We start from the raw sequence: 27,134 nt of genomic DNA, 5'->3' as shown, positions 1-27,134 counted from the left end.
GACTGAAGCAGTTCTGATGAGCACATTGTATGGCAATATATCCTAGAACTTAAGAGCAATGGGACAGCCTCAGCACACAGGTTGGTGCACTCACACTTGTATGGCTTTTGGAAAGCTGCTATGCTTTGAATTAAAAGTAATGTGTGTCATCACAGGTCACAGTCAATGCTATTACTGACCTTCTGTGAAAAGGAACAGTGTGTACTAAACCTTGTACATGCGTATTTTTTACATGCAATAATGTAAAAATGTTAGTCACATGATTCAAGCAGACTTGTTCATTTACTGACTCTAAGCTTCAAAGGAGGTATCCAAAGAAAATTAAATGAAAACAAATACTATGTAGCAGTCATACAGCATTGACAACAGATATGAAGTACCTTTTTCACTCGGACTGCTCATCTCCCCTATGCTTAGCATAAACTGCAGAGTGGAGCTGAAATGCTGATTTTACTACTTGCTGCTCTTTACAAAGATTATAAATTCATAGATATTCCAAGGCCACTGAGTCTCATGAACACTCTCACCTTGCCAGTACCCTCCCTCAGGCAGAACCTCCTTTCTCTAGGATGGTCATGACGGTCAGCCCTGGAGTAAATTTATGGATACCTAGCCAGTCATCTAGTCTATGTTCAAAGAAAGATGGTGATATGCACTGCTTAACATGCAGGGGAAGCCTATTCAAGAGGTTTGGGAGGTGCTGGGTTATAAACTCATCTCACCACGACTATCAATCTGTTGCTGAAGATGCAGGTCCACATTTCTAGCATTTGCAGAGACACTGGACCTACAGAGAAACAGGAGTCCCAGGTCTGTAGCTCTAGCTTTCACAGAGATACTGGACCAGCAGAGAACAGGAGTTCCAGGACAGTTTTGAACAGTCTCTTATGTTAGTCTACTGCATTTGAAGATTCATGACTTGCTTCAGCCCTGTACTACCTTTGTAGGGAGTTTACTTCAAGAATCAACTATCATCGTAGTTAAAAAATACATTTTATCATTGACTATAATTTTTCCCATCTACACCTTTGCATGACATTTTTAAATATATGCTTACCTTCATTTCTAATAAATGCTACCCAGCTGCTTCCTGCTTGCCCTAATAAATTCCCATTTATGTTTTGTTCTTGTTAATGCAAAACAGCACACATTGAATCATTTAGCCCTTAATTATACGGTTTCTGATAAAACTTTTTCACTGAAAATGTATATCTTCATCCTTCTTGAGATCACATGACCTCTGACTCTATTGATCTTTAGGGTGGCACAACCACTTCCTTTATTCTGTCAGTGGGAGTCTTCCTAATGTAGGTCAGTATCCTACAGGTACCCTAACCTGCCTTCTTACAAAATCTTACACCAATTATGTTTTCTCACATAATTATTCTAAGCTCACCCTTCTGTTTGGTGTTAGAGCTGCACACTATTTCCTACTAATCATAGGGTTTGATGACCTAACTGCATGGTTTTACATTTTTCAATGATGAATTATACTACATGCGAACTAGTATGCATCTATCAACTCACCTATTTTTCCCAAGCTCCTCATCCCTCCCCCCCGAGTATTTACCATTTATCAAATTTCTGCATCATTACAAAAGATTCCTCGTTAGACTCTGTGCAGCACTGCTTCAGAAAATGGTAAATAAAAAGTAGGTCTAGAGCATCCCTGAGGTCACCTCACTATCTATATATCGTGAAGTTTACTATCTATAACTCCTTAGTTCATAGGCACACTGAAATGAAAATACTGCTCCATCTGCCTCGTGGCTGACTTGTCATTTTCTCTAAAAAAATTCTGGCATCAATAATTATTTAAAAGAAATGGCAAAAGTTGGGAGGTTATCCAGAATCCTACAGTCACTAGACACACCTCCTTTAGATATGATCTAATGGACAAACCCCATTTGTGGTTGAATACCAAGGGAAGACTGGGTATAGGTCTGAGAATGGATTGTTTTTCATTGAAAATTATTAGTGGCTTACAACTGGTTCATGACTGGTTCAAAGTGCAAATGTAAAATAGGCCATTGGCAAGGAAAATTTTCAAAATAAAATCTAGGAGCTGATAACATTTACGCACAAATCAAATCATGCAACTACTGTCTGCGGGTCTGCATGCAGTTCTGTAATTCTCAATAGAATTCAGACTTCTCTGTGGTTGTAGACATGCTTCTCAAGTGTTCAGGTTTTTGCCGCATATTTTTGGTATGTTCCTCATAAAATGTGTTTTTGGTAAATCACTGAAGATTGACATACATTTGAGTTTTCATACTTTATATCCTTCAGAAAATGCATGATAACACAACTCCTGTTATCCTAGCAACTTTCTAAGCTTATAACAGCAATATTTAAAATCTGTCCCTATTCTGGGGCCTTTGCCCTCCCCCCAATATTTTAAGTTTTGTCCGGATTTCTTTTCTAAGAATTTGAGAGGCATGGTTGCAGATATTTTGAAAAGATCATCTGGGAGTTGATTTCAGAATGGTTTTATAAATAGATGTACTTCCATGCTCCTGATAGTTGCTCATTAATTGAAGGGGACTCTACATAGATAAATATGTACTCACCTATCTAAAAAGCTATAGCTATCTATGCTATACACTTGCTTCCATTGCATTTACTGTACATGTCTGTAGATCTACCTTGCTCAACTGAATTTATTGTACTGAGATACTTCATGCTGCCTCCATATCCACAGACATAAAAAACCCTTCAGACAAACGTGTAACCCAGCTGACAAAATAGATCTATCTTCTAGGTCAAGAAGTATAAAAATCCAGGCACCGAATCAAGGAAATATAACAAATTTAATAAATATAGTTAACTACAAAAGCATAAACTTTCACACTATGCATTCCTTCTGACACAATAAAGCATTTTGAGGAATGCTAATATTTAAATAGTTGTCACGTGATACATCTCAGCCAATCAGATAAGCCAAATGCATTTCATTCATACTAAGTTCATTCACAAAATACACTAATTTATTTTTGTAGTACAAATCAGTAATAGTCTAATTTTATCATTTCAACAGTATAGGAATGACAAAATGATCCTGAGATAGAAAAAATAATCCTGGATAGGACGTCAGTTTATCTTGTGCCACCAAGGTAAACAGTTGGGATTCAACCCATCAAACAAAGTGAATTTTTTTTTTTTGTTAAAAAAGCAAGCTCCCATGCACTCCACTGAATTGTGGGCAAGCTTCAAAAACCCTTAACCCTAGATATACAAACTCCACAGGTGCACAAGGAATCACTGCTGACACACACACTTAGAACCACATTGTTAGTGATTTCATACAGAACTCCTTGATTGCTGAGGTCAATATGTGGATTGTTCAACTCTATGAATGTTTCTCAAGAAAGCAAGGCTTAAAGAAGTGCAGGGAAGCCCCAGAATTGAGCTGCAAACTATTGCCGTATCCAGGTTTCATAATGATCATTTGGGCAGAGACCCTAATGGAGAATGGACTGAACAGGTAACACCTGCTGGATCTGTGCTGAAAAGAAGCAAGTTAAAAAGTATACAATTGTAGGGACCTTAAATTTACAATGACTCTACCACTGGTACACCAAGCAATATCTCTTGTGTAAGATATAAAATATGTTTGTGTCTTTAATTGGGGGGTTGAGTGTTGGCATTTTCTAAAGACCCATTTAATACAATCATACCATCAAATAACATTGGGTGAAGTTTTGAAACAATTGCTGACCATTAATATATACAAAGGGGATGATTTAGCTCTAACAAATGTGTGCCTTGACATAAGTGCTGATTATATGAAAATATGTAATGGACCCTAGTGTTACTGGTAATTCTAAACTTGAGGTACAGTTTGGATGTCACATTACATATAGGTCACCATGACATGGACAATTTGAGCAATCTCAAATGATTTCTATAAAGGTCAAAGGAACACAGGCTCCAAGCCATGAGACACATGGGATTTTCAAAGAGGAAAAACACTCTGTAATCATATTATTCACCAAAAAGGACTGAGGAAACCACTGGAAAAATGATAGCTCTGCAAAAGGCATCCAGGCCAAAAACTGCTTCACAATTGCAATCTGAACCCAGTGTGGTTAAGTTGCAGTCACTGAATATTTTATTGCAAACTTTGTCAGCTTGTGAGCGGATTTACAGTTGTGGCATCAGAGCAATACCAAATATAACCACATAGGGTGAGGTGATGATGCACTTTGATCCAGCTTTACCTATGTGATTGGTAATTGATACTTTGCTTTATAGAACTGGCATTATTCTATTGCACATGTTCCTGGATGGTATAAAAATCCATCTGTTTTTCAACACAATCTTTAATCAAAACTAAACTTAGCTAGATTTAGAGAGATAGGGGGGCCCTAGTTATCTTCATGGTGATAGCTTATCATTGGCAATTAGTTTTGATTTTTCAATCCCAAAGAAGGAATTTCTGCAAAGACTGTAGATGTACTTCAGTGTTGATCCTTGTGTTTTGGAGCACATTCATACGCCATTGAATATAAGGGCCCAGATTAGCATTGTAACACTGCATGTCTGAACAGACTGCCAAATGCAAAGATAGGAGGGCAACACATCACTAAAGATCCTTCAGAAGTACGCTATACATCCTTAGTGGCACAAATGTATTATTAATATACACCTTTGCAGACACATGAAATGATGCTTTGCTATCAAAATGATAAGAACTGCTATTAAAAGGATTGCCTTATAATGGCGATGAGCCATACCCAGCTTCTGCACCACTTAAGTAATTTCTGTCTGTGTGGACCTAGGATGGTGATTCCAGATAAACTACAGTACTGGAAATCATCCTTTACTTTCATCTTGCCATGATTTCCCTAAGTCCTTATCAAGAAATTCCATGTAGCAACTCAACATTGACAAATCATTTGAAGACTTGGCTTATAGATGTATAGGATGCTACATGGTAGGTGCAGATCACTACCACCATCATCGTCCCTGATCTCCTAGGAATGGCAAGGGTGTATATATAGACTCAGCAGGCCCATTTATGTTCAATGTATCATCAGATGCTCATTCATAGTGGTCTGAAATGGTCTGCTTGTCTTCAGAAAAAAAACATTGCAGTTCTGACAACAGCATTTGGAAGGAATAGAATATCCAAACAAGTAAGTGACAACAGGCCAAAATTCACATTCCAGCAGTTTAAAACCTTCATGAAACAGAAAGGCAATAAAACATTTTACTACAGCATCCCACAATCCAGCCACAAATAACCTAAAAAGAAACTTATAAAAACTTTCAATAACACAAATAAAGCTATGATACCATATAAAGAAACACTACAATATTACCTGAAATTTTTTTTTGCTATGCATATACCACAAATGAAAGGTTTCATATCATTACAGTGTTAACACTAACAGTCAGACCAGTAAACTGAAATCAGAAAATTGACTCAGAGATTATGTTTTTTGCTATGGTTAAGCCCCTGCACCTTCATGTGTATGTGTGTGTGTGTGTGTGTGTGTGTGTGTGTGTGTGTGGGTGGGTTTAACTCCTCATGGTGTACTTATATATATATATATATATATATATATATATATATATATATATATATATATATATATATATATATATAAACTCCATTATCATGCAAAAATGGAGAAAGGACAAATACCAAACAAAGAAAAAGTGTTCCACTCACTATCTGCAATACTCCACTGCTAAAAGCAGTACATCTGAACTTCTTCTATAGTTAAAAATCTGAGATGGCAACCCAAAGGTCTCTGGTTCCCCACAAGAAACCCTAAAAACTTACACAGCTTAACACAAAGCCTAAGTGTGGAAATGTCATACCTGCAAAATATAGTTGAGTCAGTGACAGTTGCTGTTACTAGATTTAAATACTTATGGTCTGATATTTTAGAACTTAATTAAACATCCATGGACAAAACCACAAACTCTCCAAATGAGATACATGTCATGCTATTTATTAAAAGACGTTTTAGGTCATGACTGTACTTGTTGAAGCTAGGTGATTGCAGATATATTAATAATAATCAACATCAGTATATGCAAGACATGCCCGTACAGAATAAACAAAGCCCAGTAGGCTTCCCATGAAAATGAATACTGCCTGAATGACTTATTATTAATTTATTTTATTTAGCTATTTTATGCCAAATTATGAGTTTGTAGTACATATGAGAACATTTTTTTCACCACTGTGGTATGTTTCTATTTTTCCCAGGATGGTGTGACCATGGAGTTAGTAAGGAGGAGGGAGAATGGGTATGTACAGGGATGCTTGATCCCCTTCCCCCTAAAAAAATGCATGTTCAGGAGTTTGGCTTGGTTGGCTTGTTGTCAGACACATTTAAATTGTTGAGTACCGAGTTGACAGGTCATACAATGACCTCTCTTCTGGGATCCTTTGGTAAGAAATTTATAAATTGACTAGTATTTCCTAGGTCACACTGTTGCAAGAAATGGGTATCTGATGTATATATTGGATACAAGAAAGCATGTCTGGAGAAGATGTGGATTAAATAAAGCATGAGATGTATCCTAACCAGTTCAACTTCTTGGAGCCAATCCCCAGGCCGCCCACTGAACTTTGAAAACCAGCATCTTACTTCACGATGTTCAGTTGCCAATACCATGAACAGAAAAGAATGTCTCTCCCCCATCGTGACCTGAAAGGGATGGGGGTCCTACTTTATGAGCAGGATGTGCTTCAAGGACAGCACTAACCCAGACATCACATCCAGCCAGGAAAGACCAACAGGCTGGGTATACATTATCAAGCATTTTACGTACAGCAACATTAGTGTTCTGTACAAAGGTTTATGCAAAAAGAACCCACCTTGAATGAGGCACGCAGGCTGGAGAAACAGTAAGAACACTATCCTGAGTATGCATACATATAGATAAATTACAGAGACATGATCATTACTGCTATAGGAAACCCCCAGAGAGAAGAAATTTCTGAGAAAGTGAGAGTGATGTTCTAAATTTTCATCTACAAAATAAATTTATATAACAGCAGCAATAACCAATAATAACAACAATAACATGCTAAGGTGGGCATTATATTACATTGATGATGCTATTTCTTGCATATCTACAGATATGACTGATAGTCATGCATATCCTACTACTGAAACTAAGCCTTGTGCATGCTGTTAAATGAAACTCTATGCATACCTTCTATTCTAATATAGCCTCTTGGAAGGAAATGTAAGTGGTGCACAAGTGGAATATATGTACTTAAAGTGCGTCGGCATTGCATGTGTGTTCCTGCAGCGTGTACCTTGTATTTAAATAGCAAGTAAAGTGGATCAGTTCAGCATAGATGCTGGATCCATGTGTTTTACTGACAGCAAGGGTGCGTGTGCATGGGCACACATGCACACACACACACACACACACACACACACACGCACACACACACACACACACACACACACACACACACACACACACGCATGCATGCACACACACACACACACACACACACACACACACACACACACACGCACACGCACGCACACACACACACACACACACACACACACACACACACACACACACACACACACACACACACACACACACACACACACACACACACGCACACACACACACACACACACACACACACACACACACACACACACACACACACACACACACACACACACACACACACACACACACACACACACACACACACACACACTGCAAAGGTTTTTAGTTTATTAAAGGCCTCCATCTCATTTCTCATCTTGCCTCAGTGATTTCTTTAGATCTTCCTCCATATCAGTAGAATCAGCCCTTCTCCATTTCATGACTCCTGCAGAGACATTTATAAATATAGGCAACTTTGATTACAGGGGTCCAAACTGTTCCCTAACCTGACGTTCACTACTTTTTTACTGCTTAGCATCAGATTCACTAGCAGTCCCTGTCCAGATGCATATTCTGTTGCTAGCTCTTTCGGGGTCTGTATTCTAAGGCGGCTTACCGGATATTTCTGCTTAAAACTGCAGCTGCAGCACAGGTACCTTTGCTAACATATGAGAAATTGAAGTCTTTGAACAGTAACATCTCATCTTTTACTGACTATTTCTACAGTGAAAGACTTTTACTGTAGTTTTAGGTTTTTGCCACTATGTCAGAGAGACGTGGATCTTACCTACTCAAATATTCACTCCTTTGGTGTTTCTATAAACAGCCACAATATCTTCTGCTCTATGTATACTTTCTTTAATTTGCTTTTTCCCCATACCCCATACACCTTAATGCTCTGTTTCCCTGCCTTTCCTCACTGATCAAATAAACTTCCTTAGAGGTCATGCCTCTTGGGGGGGGGGGTGACTGGACCAAGGTCTATCATACTACAGTATAATGTGCATGCAGCATGCCTGCCTAAACCCAATATGCCGTTTGTTCAATACCTTAAACATCTTCAGCTTATGCATGCTACTGTACATCAGTAAGCCAAAGACATATCCTACTGCAATGTGTTGGGCATGCTCCCACAAGCTGCTGTACCTCAGGTCGTATCTTGGGGTAAGCCATACAAATGCAGCAACCTCTCCCCTCAGCTCAGACAGCAGAGCTAGTTATTCAGACCTGCTCTTCCCAGACTTCATGCTTATCAATCTCAGACACTGTTGCCGTAGCTGGGAATAAAATCTTAAAGCCAGTGGACCAGTTTCTCAACCTGTGCACTTGTTTTATTCTAAATCAGACAACTCTAGCATTTAACAAGGAAGCAGCAGTTCATTAAGTGGTTTGTCGTGGTGAGAAACATACTATATTAATTCTCTGTGAACCTGGCTAATGTGAAATGATACCTGCTCACTTAAAACAGTGCCACAGAATTTGGACACAGTACTAAGCTCAGAAAATGCATACAGACCAACTCTACATGGACTACTAGCCATCTGCACCTGCCAATTACTAGAATGAATTCATTTCTGTAAGTTTTTACAGTTCTTGTGGAAAAAGTGTCATATACAACTGATGTCACATATGATGCAGCAGTTGCTTATTGAAAGTTTTGCAGTTGCTAAAGTACCCTTCCCTGGTAGTAGTAATATCACTCGCTTGTTTCCCACAGACATACGATCATCATTCTTGGCTTAGAAACCAGCAGCAGACCTGGAAAAGGTTTTGCTTTCATAGGCATTCTTCACACTGCAGTGAAATTGATCCAGGCAAGACACAGTGAGTAGGATAACTTTTGTAACTAGAAGGTGAGCAGTAATATTACGCCATGCTGACAGTGGTACTTATTATTAAGAACTCACTCCTTACCTCTTGATTTGCTCATACACTGTCTGCAGACCTGAAACATAAGTCCATAATGCCAGTATCTCATGAAACCACTAGACCTATGCAACAGTGCCTACAGTTATGTAGTACGAGATTTGAACTTCTCACACTTTTGTCACTATGGTATCGGAGATTAATTATTTGTTGAACGATTTATTGCCCCAGTCTCATGCCTGACAATTTACCACTACTAATGGCATTATTCACCCATCTGCTACTAATGGCATTATTCACCCATCTGCTATACTCAGTTTCAGACTGCAGATGGGTGGAACATATCTTAATACATATATATCAAATAACTAAGTGGAAGCATCTGTGAACATTCAGATGACTAAAGTATCATAAAATTAGTTTTTTATGATGAACATTAATTGATATTGCTTTGCTTCATAAAGTTTATGATAACAGGTCATTGGGGCAGCACCCCTGACTTTTTGCACAAAAAAGGGGGAAAAATTGTGTTGTGGATGGACGGCTGGATGCAAGACATTAGCTTAAAGGTAATAATTTGCGAACTTGAGAAATCAGAACCTATTCACACTGCTATTACAAATCTTCATAAGACTAAGTTAATGTAATTCTTAGTACACAGTAGAAATCCCAGTAATGGCCGTTCCAAATCACTCTGTACCATAAAGTTATGCACTAATGAGTTTAGAACCTGCTGACTTGAACTGACTCAAGTTGATTAAAATTACTTTGCAAACTGTCCTCATGAATGTATTTTCCTGTCTTGCAGAGGATTCATAGTCTACTTATGAGTGCTAGACACACAGCCCTTGTACACAAGACTGCCCTAACAAGATACATAAACAGAGTGCACTCCACTATAATGCTTTTGTTTAGAACTAACTCTCTACCTGCAAAATCACTCTTATGAATTGCCTCCGGGAAATATATGGAGTGCTAAGCATGCTCAGGACACATTACATGCTTTCAGTGCCCAGAACATTTAGTCAGAAGCAGGCTGCCAGCCCATGAGTAGTAGGAAGGAAAGCATGACATGCTGTGCAGAAATTTGCTACGAAGACCACTCCCAGCATATTATTCTGTTGCATGCAAACCACGCCCAGCACATAATTCTGTTGCATGCAGACGATGCACAGCACATTATTCTGTTGTATGCAGACCACGCTCAGCGCATTATTCTGTTGTATGCAGACCACGCCCAGCACATAATTCTGTTGCATACAGACGATGCTCAGCACATTATTCTGCTGTATGCAGACCACGCCCAGCATATTATTCTGTTGCATGCAGACCACGCCCAGCACATTATTCTGTTGTATGCAGACCACGCCCAGCACATAATTCTGTTGCATACAGACGACGCTCAGCACATTATTCTGTTGTATGCAGACCACGCCCAGCATATTATTTTGTTGCATGCAGACCACGCTCAGCACATTATTCTGTTGTATGCACACCACACCCAGCATATTATTCTGTTGTATGCAGACCACGCCCAGCATATTATTCTGTTGCATGCAGACCACGCCCAGCACATTATTCTGTTGCATGCCTTCATTGTGAAATGACAGGTATGAGCTGACTGAGGTCAAGGCAGCAGATGTTGAAACAGAGACCTCTATTGCTTTTATATTGGAGCTAACGGCAGTCTGGGAGTCTCAGGGAAATGTCTGGTGTTCTGAGCATCCAACAGCACATTAAGTGGTTCCGTTTAGCCCGCAAGGTATAAGGGGATGAATTAGCACTGAATATCAATACTGCCAGTGACTGCATGCCCAAGCGGTGAAGCAATATTTATTGTACCAGCTCAAATTGAAAAGAATAACTGACGTTGCACACAATTAAGTAACACAAAAATGCAGAAACATTTAACTGCATCTCAAAATATACTAACTCTCAGACAATACAACTTTGGAGGAAAGAAGACATTTACTTATTGCCACTGTTGTGTGACATTAATGTTTTTAATAGTCCTGTTTGAAAAATGATGGAAATCAATGAAACTAGTTGAATCATTACTCGACAGTAAGCAAGGAACTGCACAGAATGGCTTAACGTAAGCAAAAACAATGTTTTGTGGGTACAATTTCTAAAAAAAAGAAACATTTGGGAGAAAAAGAATGGCAGGATTATCACAGTAAGGATTAAGAAGCATGGATGATATACTAACTGAATGACAGCTAGAGTACCATCATTGACTGGTAAGGATGGTAGGTTAGACAGTGTAAATGGTAGGGGGTAGATTGGTAGAAAACAGAATAATGGGGGAGCAGAGGTCTCCATGGAGCTGGGACTTAGAGACAGAACTTCACTCTAGAACTGGCTTGCTTGTGTAGAAGGCAGCCTTTTCTGGACAACACACACACGCACATACATACACGCGTGCAAGCACACACACGCGCAGACACACACATACACACACACACACACACACATACACTCACACACACACACGCACACACGCACACACACACACACACACACACACACACACACACACACACACACACACACACACACACACACACACACACGCGCACACACACTATGGATCTATGCCACAATAATCAGTTAAAATTTTTTATTACCTTACAAAATATTGGCATCAAATAAAAACTGATTTGCTCTGAAATATAAGACATAGAATTAGGAACAAGAGGCAAAGGTGCAAGTGAAATAAAAAAAAAAATTGTAGCAAGTAGCTAAAAGGTGTAAGATGGGCAGACGCTGCTTGTGGGAGGTGATGTGATACATTTAAGATGACATAATGTACAAAACACCTGAAACTTACTGATTGCTTCAATGCATTTACTATAAGTAATTGTGGCTTTTAGTCTGATTGGACTCCAGCATAGCCTTTAATTCATTACCTTAAGGGAAGTCATGGCGAAGATAAGGGGCATAGGATCCAAGAAGCAGTTAGTATTGTAGGTTACAACCTAAGTGAGGCAATAGAAGGCATGGGGATGGGGGGTAGGAAGTGAAGCAGTAGAAGGGGTGGGGATAGAGAGAGGGTGGAGTACCAATACCAGTGATAAGCAAGATGTAGCAAGACATGCTAAAGGGACCACCGCATTATAGTTCATGCATTTCTACCTCTGATCAAGAACTGGTAAACAAAGTGAAGCTAGTCACAGATGCTGATGATCTGGGTGAAATTGTAAAAACACTTGTGTATATTGAAAGAATGATCACAGAAGTGGCAGCTGGAATTCATTTTTTTGGGAGGGCGGGGGGCGTGCTAATTCATAAGTTTTTAGGAAAGAAATCTAACAAGCAGTAAGGTTTGCAGATGGTAAAACTGGATATTGTTGGCAAAGAAAATGACCTACATTTAACGGTTATATGGAGTCTGCATGTCCTTCCCGCGGTCGAGTGACATTCGAAAGACATGCGTGAATGGGCATGCCTTCGTTGAAGGTTGGGCGTTGAGCTGATACATCGGCACCATAAAAATCTACTGCCAATCATTAGCAAACCGGAGTTCTGCTGTGGTGACCCCTAACCGGGAAAAGCCAAAAGAAGAACAACATAGAATGAACATATCATCCAAACTAGAAATCAGCATTAAAGGCAAACAAATTACTTAGGTGTACTGATGAAGGGAAATCATTCTTTCCCTCCATAGACCAAAGGCTGTACTGGATCACTGAGTATAGTTCTGAAATTTATGCTTGATTTAATATTTCAAACTATTGACATGAATCAGCAGGTAATGAAAAAATACAAGCCTCAGTATACAAAAGTGTGAAAAAAAGAGGCAGGAAGAGAAATATAAATCTGTATCTTGGGAAAGAGAACATACATTGGTTAGTGAAGAAAATGTTCAAGTAAACGAGAAAAAAAGTCAAGGAAGGAGCAGAAAGACTTTCAAATCACGTGAAAGATAGTACAGGAAGAGGGGGTAACACCTTTAGTCAGTAGATTAAGGAGTTATTACTTCAAAGAGACAGTGGTAGAAGATAAAACAATTGATTGTTTTAAATTTCATTATCTTCACACATAAACAGCTTTAAAAGAAAATAGAACTTTGAAATGATTAAAAAACAAAACAAACAAAAAAAACAGTAGTAAAAGTAGAGGGCCACAAACAAATACCTTGCACAGTCATCACAGTCATACTGATATTAACTGTTCAGCAAGCATTGTTTTATTTATTTATTTATTTATTGACATTTGTTAACTGGGTTGGTCCAGCTGGGCTTGTGGCCCATTTTCAGTGGAGACCCGTGGAGAAAAGCTCCATACAGAAACAGTTTACAGAAATTACAAACATTTGATTCAAAAGTATGACAAAAAAAAATCAGTTAAACAAAAAAGTTAAATACACAAAGCAGTAATACATGCACAAGGGCTATACACATCATGTTTTTTCAGACTAATACTATACTTGAACACTTGCTTATATTCATCTCCATACATCATGTTATACTTTTATGTGCATCAGTGTTCTTGCTGCACAATAGGACTGTCTGAAATAAAAATTTACAAAGTTCAGTTCTTTTTGTGCAGTTGCTATATTTAAAGAATAGTTGTGTAAGTAAACTTTCCATAACAGTAGAAGTTTGAATGATCACTGCTGCAATAGCCTAACCTATATGTGTTATATCCTGCTAAGGTTATAACAGCCATCCAGCTTCCAAAGCTTCAGGAATCTTCCACATGCCCAAACTGTTAGCTCAAGTTGAGCTGACTATAGAGTCAGGTTTAGGTACCAAGTCCTTCAGAGCATTCATGCCAACAGAGTGTGAGAGGCTAAAACTCTGAGAAGGACAATGCTACCAAAAGAAAAATGAATGTCCACACTGGCATAAAAAGCATACAAAAATAAGGAGGCTGGAGAGAGGGAGCAGCTACTGCAGCAGTGATTGTTTGAACATCTACTGTTATGGTAAGTTTACTTATATAACTGTACTATGTTCTTCTTATTGGTCACTGCTACAGTAGCCTAAGCTATATGGGTAGACCACCACAGCCTACAGCAACTGGGAGGTGGAAGGGGAACAGGAAGGGTCCACAAGTCCCTGGAGAGTGACCCTAGCAAAGCCTGACCTAGGCCTGTTGAAGGAATCCAGTTTGTAATGCTTTGTAAAAGTAAGCCCATAGGATAAAACTACTGTTTTAGAATACTTCTTGAAACCAACCTTTTCCAAAGAATCGTAGATGAAGCCAAGGCCTTAGCAGAATGAGTCTTGACCCTACTTGGAATAGTTTTGTTTTGTTTGGGGTAACAAAAAGTAGTGGCATGATACAGCCATTTGGAAATAGTCTTTTTGACATTGGTTGCCCTTTCTTCTTACCTTCACAAGAAATAAACAACTGAACATACATTCTGAAAGATTTTATTCTGTCAAGACAGTACTAGAGCTGTCAATGGACATCCATGGTATGAAGTATCCTTTTTCCCTCATTTTAGGTTCTGGAAAGAAGACAGTGAGATGGATAGCTTGGCTTAAATTAAACTTGTATATCACTTTAAGCATACATGTTATTTTATTTATTTGTGTAAATAAAGGATTAGTTATTAAAGAAACGCTGTCTCTCTGGAAATGAGATAAGGCTGATCCACCAAAAGAGCTTGCAACTCAGATACTCTTCTTGCAGTGACCAAAGAAATCAATTACACTGTTTTCATTGTCAAGAACTTCTCAGCCTAATGAACTGACACAAATGGAGTAACAGTCAATTTTTCTAACACAAAATTAAGATTCCAAGGAAGAGCCAGCTGTTTTCTAGGAGGGTCTGTTATACAACACTCCTTTCAAAAACAATGTTACATGAGACTGCATTGAAAGAGGGGGTTCCATTGGCAGACATGGTGAAATGGCTGAAAAATTAACCTTGACTGAGGAGTAAGACAGGACATAGGATCGTAATTTACAAATATTGTACAACCAGGGAAGCACTAGCCCTTAGTGGGTGCTGGTTCTTTTCTTGGTACCAACTGGACAACATTTCCTTGCCTCCGTTAATACCTGGTGCACATCCTCAGAGTTTTGATACTTTTTAAGAAACTTTTTTTTCTATGATTCAGCCAGTCAGTTGCAGTTGTTTGGGGATGTGATGTATCAAGCATCCCTGGTCTTGTGTGAGTAAAATCTACTCTGTGAGGAAGTTTGTGGTAATTGCCTCTGGGCATTTCAAGAAGAAAGGAAAACCACTATTGTCTGAGCCAGAAGGGATTCTCCATAATGATTTTTCTGGCTTCAGAAGTACCCATGATATTAGTAGAAAGGATGGGAAAGCAAACAGTAACATTCTTGTCCAAGGAAAAGAAAAAGCATCTGTCTTCCAGGCCTTCTTGTATTCACTCCTTCAGCAGAATTTTGCCAACTGATTATTTAGAGCAGAGGCAAAAAGATCTATTTCAGGTGTTCCCCACAGATGAATCAAATCTTGGATGGCCCTTTGATTCATTTTCTATTTGTGAGGGTCTGTTGTAGTCCTGCTGAGCTTGTACACCACACAATTTTGCTTGTTTATGCACCGCATCACTGTGATATTATCTGTAAGCACTTGTAGAGTCCCCAGGGACTATTATGTGTTTTGATCTGTCTTTTTTGTTCCATAGACCCTGCACTTTTATTCCTATTGACAATGGTCTCCAAGAAAAGTCTGAGCCATCTTGTGACTGACTAGGCAGGAGGGGAGAATGGGAAACCTGGATTCCAAAAAATCTGGTGCTTCCCCACAAAATATCCCTTTTCACAAACTCCAAAAAGAAACAAGAAACTGGTTACACCAGTGACCAATGTTGAGGAAACAACAAATTAAAAAAAAAACACAGCAGTGTCCACGGAAGTATTTTATATAAAAGGGGTTAAGCGCTTTTGTCTGACCAATTTAAGGACTTCTTCAGAATGAAAACCTCAACCTTCCTAAAACATTTATATAATAAACAATAAATTACATGATCTTCATATAAAACAATCAAATATCTAATTTTATCACTACTTTGATCATTAAAGTTTTAAAAATGAGGCATTATAAAATTACATAGAAGTGTTTAAGCTGGTGAGACAAAAGGGATTAATCCCTTTTAAATAAGACACTTGTGTGGACACTGTCATGTTTTTTCCACAAATCCCAAAACTGGAATCTGTAAAGTCAAGTGATGTTGATGCTGGAATCATAGAGATTTCAGGAACCATTATATTTTTTCTCATTTGGAGTTTTGCAGATGGTATTATGAGTATCACAGATGTGATGAGAGCCAGAATCACAAAGAATTCTCTTCCTAAGATGGAAGTCTGAGTGGAAAACATCAGGAATAAATCTAAATACATATTTTTTTTCATGTGGAAGAAAAGCTGTTTGAACTGACTGTCCAATAGACATCCCAGGGAAAACAATACTGTGGGAATGAGTAAAAAAAAGACTTCTGAATGTTGTCTTAGAACCCTAGCCTGTGCAGGAGACCCCTTACCCAAGTGAAAGACTCGTGATACTTTAAAAAAGACTATGGAAAGATAAGTCATCTAAATAAAGAAAATGTGAATGAATTCCTTGCAGTTTGCAGTAGGCTGTCACTGAAGCTAGCCACTTTGTGAACACCCTTGGATAGTAGCTAGCCCAAATGATAAGACTGAAAACTGATATATTCCATACACAGAAAAGCTTAAGAAACATCTGAACTCTGCATCTATATGAATGTGTGGATATGTATCTTTTAAATCTAAGGTTACTAAAAAATCCAAATGGGGAATAAGGGGTAATAAGTTTTGAAGTGACAACATTTTGAACTTGGGTATTAACACAAACTGGTTCAGACAGTAAAGGTCTAGAACTGGTCACTAAGAATCTTCTTTTTTTGGCATTAGAAACATCTTTGAATAAAACTTTTCTAGTAATTTAGGATGCAAAACAGCCTTTATCATCCCCTGCGGCAGTATATGCAGGAGGAAAAAGAAGAGTTTGGTCTGGCATACGAGGAGGAATCCCATGAAAAGGAGGGAGAGACTGCCATTGCCATCTATACCCTTGATGGATTACTCTTATAACCCATCTGTCTGAAACAATCTGCTGCCAAAGAGATAAATGGAGGTTCAGACGTTTTGGAGCATCAGCATGTGAAGGGGAAAGGAAATCTCTCATACAGTCATTCAGACTTAAAGACTGTCCTTTGTTCTGGAGGGGTTCCTGCTTTCTTTTTGGAACCTTCCTGCCACTGCTTTTTAAAAGTTTGCTTACCAGCAGATTGCTGGCTATATTTCTTTTCTTTTTAAAGATTGTTGTAGAGGGAGAAGTGAACCCCTTGTTAAACACTGAGAAAGAGAGCTGTAAAATCTGAGAAATCCCTTGAATCAGCTTCTCTTTCTCATAGGATCATAGGAGAACACTAGGATAATGACCCTAAATGCTTCCCAGAAATATTAGAAAGGTATTGGTCATATACGTTATATGGGGGTATATAGACTTGGTCATCAGTAGTCAAGTATTTATAAGCGTCCTCTCCCTAACAGTGACATCGGTGCCAGACCAGGGGTAAATTTGTGATTTCCCATCCACTAATCCAAGTTTTACATGAATAAGTACAAGGAAGAACTTTGCTTTACATGGATGGGAAGCTTTTTCCAGTTAAGGGGCAGCTTCTGAGACACATACCTGTCTCCTCAGCATATCCTACTATACTGAAGGCCAGCTTTAGCTCTTATCACACTTTTTAATAACCTGTGCAACAGAAGGGGGGTCCAAAAACTAGTTCTGTACCTAAGGGGGAATTACAATTTTCATTTTTGACATTCTCTGGGAGGACTAGAGAATGCAGCCAAGCAAACATCCTCAGAACAGTTCCAGTGGCAGCAGCCCTGTTGGTGGCATCAGCAGAGTCACATGCACATTTCAAACAGTGGACAGCCACTTGAGACACAGAAAAGTCTACGTTACACAAAGCAGACACAAAACAGGCAAGAATAAACTTAAATAAACAATCCTGACTTTCCCTCAAACCTATGAAAAGCCTTCCCATCCATATGAGAAGGAAAGGGGATGTATTAACCCAATGTTTATCAGCAGATGGATTCATTCACTGAAGAAATAGCTGGTTGGTCAGATTTCTGATGAGTATATAAAAACTTAAAATAATGAGGCACTTTATAAAGTATATCTGTTTTTTTGGGGCACAGCAGGCTGACTGCCAGGGAAATTGCAGGCTGTGACCAAAACAAACTCCAAAGCAGACAGAAAAAAATGGAATACGAGTGCAAAATTCCAGTTGTAACAAATCATGATTCTTCCTGAGAGACTCAGAAACATTACTGTTATCACAATGAAGCAGCCGATTCATTCTGGAAACAGTTTCAGAGAAAGAGAAACCTGCAAAGAGTATGGCTGAAACCACAATGTCCTCAGAATCTGAATCAAAAATTTCTGGAGGCGTAACAAAATCCGACCCTCCATACTCATTTTTAGGGTCTGTCTCTTGTAATCTCTTCAGAAACTGAAGAATCCCTTTTCTTTTACCAGAAATGGCCATATAGGCAAGGTAAAGAGCCTGAACTAAACCCTGAGCCAAGCCCCATAAATTAATCCTATTCAGGGGAACTGAGACAAGAGAAGACATGTGTTTATGTTTTTGTTTCTTTTTAAAAGGAATTTCTAAAGGAAAAGACCTACTTTTGTTAGCAATAACTTCCCTAGGGATTGGCACAGCTTTCTGGCTAAGTGAGTGGCATTCCCTGCCCCTTTTCCCAAGGCTGACAAGAGTGACTCTCTGTTGACCATCAAGGGCACTCCAACAGCTACAAAGGACATGGTTCATCCCAGACCATGCTGGCTGTAGGAACTACACCAGCGGGACCCAAGGAAAAGGATGAGTAGTATGAGGAACTAGCATTGGCCACAGCAGAGTTACCCACCTGGGGCTGAGGCAATTTATTAGCCTGCTGTGGTGTTAAAGGGTGCTTAACAATCTTTTTCTTTTTGCCACTGCAAAAAGGTAGAACTAACGAACTGGCAGGTTATTCCATGGTTAACCTGGAAAAAAGTGCCAGATTCCCAGGAAAGCTTGGCAGAAATAGTCAACAAAACAGTTAAGATGTAAAAAAGTAACCTCTTCCCCATAGAAATACAGTAAAAACTTCAAGCACTTTAAACACTTACCCCAACCACAAAAGTAAAATAATAAGACTTGTTCCACAGAAAAATATTTTAAAGTTAGTTTTAACAACTTTTTACCACAAAAATACAAAAGTCATATGACAGTCATTAAAAACAGGAAAAATAGAAAAAAAACAGTGGAGGTTTTTTTTCCCTGAAGGAAACTTATCTCACAACAATGTAACAGTGTTAGATGAATGCCAGTCTTCAAAAGCCCACTAAGGAGCACTCTTTTTGGCAACAGAAAGGTTTGAATAGCTTTGTGCCAAAAGTTTTTAGTCACCTTAGTTTGAGCTAACTAATGGTTTGGGCATTTTTGAAGGTTCCCCTGAAGCACTGGAAGCTACCTGTTATATCCTTATCAGGATATAACCCATATATAGTTTAGGCTACTGCAGCAGTGATCATAATGAAAATTTAAGGATCCTCTGTGCTATCCAAAACTACTAGAAAAAGTCATAATTCCAAACATTATTCAAATACTACTCTGTTCTTTAAAATCATGAAGTGGAAATGTATTTCATCAATTATATAGCTTGCTACATTTTTGCTTGTCTCACTGAGTATTTCAATTCTTCATTCCTATTACAAATAAATTATAAAATTTTGCCACTGCAGAAAGCTATTTGTTGTACCCACTTAAGAAAGAGAAAGGATGAATAACTGACAAAACATGCTTCTTTATTTTTGTATAGCATTAAAACAGTGCCAGTCTTTCTCAGGGAGGTGTGTGTGTGTGTGTGTGTGTGTGTGTGTGTGTGTGTGTGTGTGTGAGTGTGTGTGTATGAAAATCAAATCTGAAACAGTGTGTGTGTGTGTGTGTGTGTGTGTGTGTGTGTGTGTGTGTGTGTGTGTGTGTGTATGAGACAGTTACTTTGAACAGGGACACTGAGAGCAGTGATTCAACAGACATCCAATGGTGGTCGACTTGGCTTGGAACACTCTGCTAAGGACTCATCTCTATGGTTGTCAGTGGGGAGTCTTATTTGGGGCCTGAAGAGGAAGGCCAGCCCCAGGACTGCAGTGTGCATTCTATATGTGCTCTTAAGGGGAACTGTACTTGGAGCAGATGGCTACATCTTAAAATACTGTATGTGTCTAGTTTTCACACAGTAAACATTCCTAAAGGTGGCAGTGGTGAGGATTGAGGTTCCTTGATTACTGGCCCAGAGGAGGGACATCACAGTGGTACCTTGTCATGTAACAAATTAGTCTCTAGTCATGGTACCTTGTCATGTAACGGATTAGTCACTAGTGGTGGCACCTTGTCATGTAACAGATTAGTCGCTAGTGGTGGTACTTTGTGATGTAACAGATTAGTCACTAGTGCTGGTACCTTACCATGTAATAGATTAGTCTCTAGTAGAGTTCATCAGAGGTTTTTTTTCTGGGTCCCTTCTTCTTTAGCATCTATTTCTTGGATGTGAAGACAGATACTCAAAGTTTATGGATGATCAAGTTTGCAGATGACCTCAAATTAGGTACCTTTACTGACCCTCCAGACTTGTATTCTCCACAAAAGACAACTTAGAGTCAGCACATGGTGTTTTGAACACAACCTCAGACTTAATATAAAAAAGTAGCATAGCCAAATTTGGGAAATAAGATTTTCCCCTTAATTATCACACAAATCGAGCCCGCAAGTAAGGTCATAATAGTCATCGGAGGTGTAAGGATTTCCATTGACAATGAACTGCAGTAACAAAATGTATTTTCATTGTGCAATTCAATTTCAAAGTTACATCCTTAACATCCTAACATGTCTTTGCCCCCCATTCCTCCCTTATTAGGCCAATCATTGAATATCATGCACCAACTGATATATTTCTTGCTAAACATGTACCCCAGCATGAAAGTCTTCACAATTCCTAACCAAGAAACTAAAAGGGATATCTCCCTTAGCTATTTGGATATATTATTATTATTATTTTTTTTAACTTTTTTTTTTCATCTCATAAATACTCGTGCATGGATACCTCTGTCTTACTTTTCAAGCTATAAATTAATGTGCTTTGCTAGATGTTTTCCACCTCAGAAACACTGGTAATGTTAAAAACACTCACTTCAAAACCCTAAACCATTTGTTATCACATAATTAGACTTTTGGAGGAACTGGTTTATTATCCAACTAAATAGAATAACATCTTAGTCTTCTTCAGGTTATATCTTGATGGTTGGATGGCATAAACGTACCCCAGGGATTAGCAGTCTGTCCCTTTTCAAGAAGGGCGGTTAACTACCATTGGTACTTCCTAGGGTGCGTTATTATGTCACAGATGGCTGTTCAAACTGCCTGTCTAGTATTAATGTATAAACGTCTAAAAGCACAGAACTGTGTCTAATGGGGCCTTACGTGGAGGTTAGTTATTTAGTGGAATGTGATATGATTAATTCAATCACATCATTGAAAGATTTTGTAATACTCTAAATCACTGAGAGGTCAAGCTACAGTGACTTTATATTAAATTATAATAGTAAGGGATCTGAAAGGGTAACTGTATCTTTTGTAAGTGGTACGTGGAAGGACACTGTGTCTCCCCAAAAAACACCATGTTTAGTGTTAGTTTTATTTTTTGTTGTGACTAAATGAGGTTTTTTGTTTGTGATTTTTGAACCGAAGCTGCTATGTCAGGTTTCCTTTAATGAAGTAAACTAGTCCTGGCTAACATGGTTAACATAAACTAAAAGTAAACTTAACAGATGTAGGTATAACTATGCTTACATTATTATTCATAACCTCCTATTAACTTGACATTAAAAAAGTAAACATCTCTTCAAATGTTGCCAGCTATAGACTTAATAAACAAATGCATCAGTTTTAAATATTATCCAATACAAATATGTTTTAGAGGATTTATTTTATTCATTTATAATTTATTTTATTTTACTGTTATCAGGAAAACACATTTTGCAAAACTGCAGATGTTTAATGGGTGACTTTGATGCACTTCCTGGATAATTAACTTGTTCAAACTCTTAACAGTAGAAAAATAACAACTGTGGGAATCAAACACTTGCTTACAGAATGAAACTTGTTAGCAGATGAAAGCCATAACGCTTGGTACTGAGATCTTAAAGCATTATCTGTGTAAGTAATAGATAGATCCATTATGCAGAAATTAGTTTAGTGAGAATATATTCTGGACTATAACAAGTCGCGTTTCAAAGAAATGCTCAGAAAAAAAATATATTCAGTTGAGTACACAGGGAACAGAGAATGGCAGGCTATCCTCTTGGAATAGGTTTGCAGTGAAGTTCCAGAGTTTTAATTTATCATGCTAAACTCCCATCCACATTCCACAAATGGCTTCTTGGATGTAGTCATTCAGTGCACCAACCTTTTCTGCTACAACACAACATGTGTTCTTTCTGCAGGGGTCTCTCACTCTCTTAACTTCCCACAGTCTTTCTGAACCATCTCCCTGTCTCACAGCACATCTCATCACTGTTCAAAACAATGTAAATAAATTTTCCTGCAAGTACACTGTTTTTCATGGCTTGCACAGTTGTGTGACTGTAACAGGCAGGCAAGGATTAAATGTAGTTCTCTATATGTTTCTGGCATGGAACATTCTGTTTTGGCTGTACTAGTTAATAAAAAAAGCTTTTATGCAAAGAAAATGTTTTTGCTGAAGTTAAAGAAATGAAAGCTGTAGAGAAAAACAAATTTGATCCCAAGTACCAGCCAGGGGATGTGAGTACAGAGTGGGAAAATTTGTAGTACTTAGAGTAGATTAGCTACACACTGGGTTGTATAACCAGTGAACTGTAACAGCATAGGAAACTACATAGCATGTCAACACCAAACTCTGAAAAAGTGGTTTTGAGTACACACCACATTGGGCTCTACATACTGGCATAAACACTCTTGACTAATTCTGGGGACATTGTCAGTGCTGAGAAGCATATTCTTGGCTAACAGCAAAGACTGAAACAATACTAATTTAATGAACTGTAATCTTACACTGACATAGGAATGGGGTCCATTCCCTTCGTGGTGTTAGAAACCTAAAAGACTTGAAGAAATTAAACAGGCAAAAAAACATAAGCTTTGCTGTGGACTACTGCCTTTTAGAAAGCAAGTCATTCTGATATCACATGATAGGGCCCTGATTTATATATCCTTGTTAAAATGAGAAACGGAGCAAGGAATGAAAGATGGAACCAGCAAAAATAATTACTATAAACTGAAGTGCACAACTGAGACTGTAACAACAGTCTTATGGCAAAACACTTGTTACTGCTTCTGAAAAGAACATGTATTCATCTTTACAGTATCTGAGTATGCCAGTAATATTACGCATGCTAATGTAAAATGCTCAGCATTATGAAACAGACAAAGTATGCTACTTTTGCATCTTTTGGTACAGGAAACAAACAACAGAACCTAAGAGAATGCAATGATAATTAACACACATATTTATATATTTTCTCTCAAAATCTTACATTCTGCACAGCTGATGACCAGTGGTTTTGAATCTTTGTTTTCGAAAATTGTTCATATGGTAAGGCACCTGTTCTTTCTTGATCAGCTTAATGGAATGCCAGTAGAAACAAAAGTACCACGTTGATGATAATCAGAAAAACAAGAATGACAAAGACTACTACTCTTTGGGTCTCAGGGTGCATGTTACAACGCAGGAAGCTATGTAGTAAACTCCACTTCTGTCTTGTTTGCGATGATCCCCTCGCCATGTCGTCAGTACCTCCCGAGCAAAGCAATATCAGGATGACAGGCTCCTCGGGTTCCAACAATACAGCTATTTGCAAACCTTAGCTGTGAAGAGAAGCACATTAGCTGGACATGATGTTGCCTTTAATATTCAGTTTCTAGGCTAGACTCCATCTGTCGGAGTCTCTTTTGTGCCCACCATTGATCAAAAAAACAATTAAAATGTATTCACTCGTATTACTTTAAGCCAATTAGCCCTTCCTAAATAGCTTTAACAGCAAAAAAGCAATAAGATAGAAATCCTGAGTAACAACTGGAAGGGGTAATGCATACTGTACTCACACTAGCCTGCTTTGATAGCTTTTTTTTTTCTTTTTGTTTTCTAGCAGCCAATCCATTATCAGCTACTAGGCCTGGTATCCAGGATATATGCAAGTCCTAGCAACTGAGAAAGGTACTCCGGAGTGGGGGAGGGGCTTTAAAGTGAAATAGAGAGGCTATGAGTTGTTTCTAAAATTCTTATCTAAAGAGTAATAGCAGGATGTACAGCTGAAAATATTTTTGCTTTATTTTTTAAAAAATATATAGTAGCTATCTGAGGCAGTTACACAACCCCTTAAATAAAGGGAAGTAATTGACAGTGTTTGCTTGGTTTACTTGTCTCTAGAAGCAGTCGCGTCTTTTGCACTAGACAAAAAGCAGAGATGAGCTGCAGCTATACTAGAAATGTCTGAGATAAATAAATGCTTGTATTTGTTGTCCAGTATTGCAGAGCCCAGTAATTAATGTGTATGAATATAATGGTTATTAAGACAGGAAGAGTCAGTGAAAACAGTTTAATAAATGTTCATTTTCAAGTCTAGGCTAGAAAACAAAGGATGGGATGCTATTAGCTTATAGGTAGGTGGAGGCAATGGATTTGGAATTCATATTTAGGCTGCTGCTTACTGCTCTTTCAAACTAATTATAGTAACAACATATTGCTGCAAGTGACACATAATAATAGGCTAACAATATAATTTGTGAGACTAGTTTTCAACAGAGAGGGAAACATAATATCTCAAAATCTGGTTTTGTAAATGATTCTGCTAGTTTATTATATTGTACATGCAGCAGCAACAGAATTTTTGGTTCCACTCCCTTCCCCATTGAACTATGGATACAAAAGCTCGCCATGTGCTCACAGTGTAACTGTTTGTTCCCCACAGCAGGAAGTAAGGCTTGGAATGCAGGATGCATTTCATCTGGCTCTGCATCAGAAAACCCTACTGATGCCCACATCAGTACCTGACACTGCATGGGGAAGTGTATGTTTATCCCCCTCCCCATGTGCCCAGCTGCAGATGTTTGCCTTCACGACCTTCCCTTATAGCTATGCTGGCCTTAAACCATTCCACTCTTTTCTATCTAGGGAATCATTCCTTTTACTGATGAAGCTACATTTGAATTCTGTACAGTCAACAATGAGTCTCAGTACATCACTGGTAGAGAGAACAATAAATAACATAATTGATCTTTGCTGATAAAGGAGCTTTTCCTTATCTTTTCAGCTGAGTGACTTCAGTGTAAGCAAAGCAGAGCAATGAGCACCAGGTGGTACAGGTGTTTGCCCCCAGCACCCACAAAAGAATTTGCTTTTATGAATTTTGTAAGTCAATGATTTGGGTCATCGGCTGTTGTGCCATTGTTAAGGGGCAATGTGAGGAAGCACTGACAGCCTGGAAAGTACCCTACAGCTGGCATTCTCATTCAGAAGTTGCCTTTCAAATCCATCTGACAGGCAAAACAGACAAGCTTCCTCTCTTTCTGCACTATTTGGCTGGTCTCATTTTTTTACTTCATTTTTTTTTTGTGTGTATCAGTGCTCAATGATGCAGAATTATTTTGAAAACTACATCACTTGGTTTACTTGTTTCTAAGAAAACTATCCTCCAACCTTTCTTCTCCTGGCTAAATTTTGCTACAACTCTATCCATCTTTTACATAATCTGAGCTTCTGGACTTTCATCTGAAGACCCAGTAGCTTATCATTGTTATAATAAAACTGAAATGTAACATTGTGGAATATAAAGATTTCCATGATCTCTTTCTTCTGTTTTTTCTTTCTTATTTTATATAATAATTTTTGTATCTTCTTTGTGATGGTTAATTATTTGCTGTTTTGTCTTGTATTGTATTGTATGACATTTTGTAAAATTTGGTAACTGTGGAACTTTTCTCCCCAGGCCTCTACTGAAAAGGGGTCTGTCATGGCCAAGTCGAACTCACACAATAAACAAATAATAATAATAATAATAATAATAATAATAATAATTTTAGCCAAGAAAAATATACTAAATCAGTACAAGCTTGTTTGGCTACTATCAGAATACCATAAAAAAGACAGCACAGCTTTCATCACATAATTATGCAATAAATGAGATATATAGCAAAATATTTGATAAAGATAGATTAGGTCTATTAAAATGCTCTGTTTGCCATGATCAAGCAAAGGAAACCACAAATAAGTTTGATGTGGACTTCATAGTAAGCCTGGTTCCAGATTTAAGGTTTCAGTTATATTGTCTGTAGTGTTATGACTTCTTAAGAGAAATACTTATTCAAAGCAATTAAACCTGATAGATTGCCAAAAAGTGCCCTGGTCATTGGAGATTCTTTGGAAAAAGGGAAGTCTTGCCAAACCCTACTATAATCACTAGTCCAGCAGCAGTGCCTCATCCCTGGATACTTTCTTCCAAACAATCACTAAGCATGTGAAGCAACAGGTGTGGACAACCTACTGGGTACAGGAAATTAGCACTTACAAAGTCATGCATTATTCTAGTCTCACATGAATCCTGCAATTTGACTAGTTAACTGAGTAAACAGATCAAAATTGGAATACTGCTGTGTTTTCTGTCTTTATACCATTTGTAGGAAGCATTTAAAAAGATGTATTTGAAACATATTTCTTGTTGAAGTGATTGCCTATAGTATGTTTGCTAATTAAAGCTTGTGCTCCTAAACTAGGAAAGGGCTGACTTCTAGTTTTTTATAGTGTAAATGTATTTAGAATGCAACATAGTGACCCCCCCCA

At 38.2% G+C, this 27,134-nt stretch overlaps 1 protein-coding gene across 3 annotated transcripts in view; it reads right to left on the bottom strand.

Annotated features, from left to right (window-relative positions):
* ARHGEF4 (Rho guanine nucleotide exchange factor 4) overlaps positions 1–27,134 on the bottom strand; it is a 1,506,374-nt gene that overhangs the window by 416,440 nt on the left and 1,062,800 nt on the right. Inside the window, exon 1 of one of the 3 annotated variants that reach the window (XM_044070172.1) lies at positions 23,833–24,420. The exons of the other annotated variants lie outside the window; for them this stretch is intronic. The gene's annotated coding sequence lies outside the window, so the exon portion shown is untranslated. Of the gene's footprint in view, positions 1–23,832; positions 24,421–27,134 lie in introns of those variants that run through there. 3 annotated transcript variants of the gene reach the window in all.

The sequence above is a fragment of the Protopterus annectens genome, chromosome 4.part1, assembly GCF_019279795.1.
Source record: "Protopterus annectens isolate FY-2018-M chromosome 4.part1, PAN1.0, whole genome shotgun sequence".
NCBI lineage: Eukaryota > Metazoa > Chordata > Ceratodontiformes > Protopteridae > Protopterus > Protopterus annectens.
This window is presented reverse-complemented; position numbering and strand designations above follow the sequence as displayed.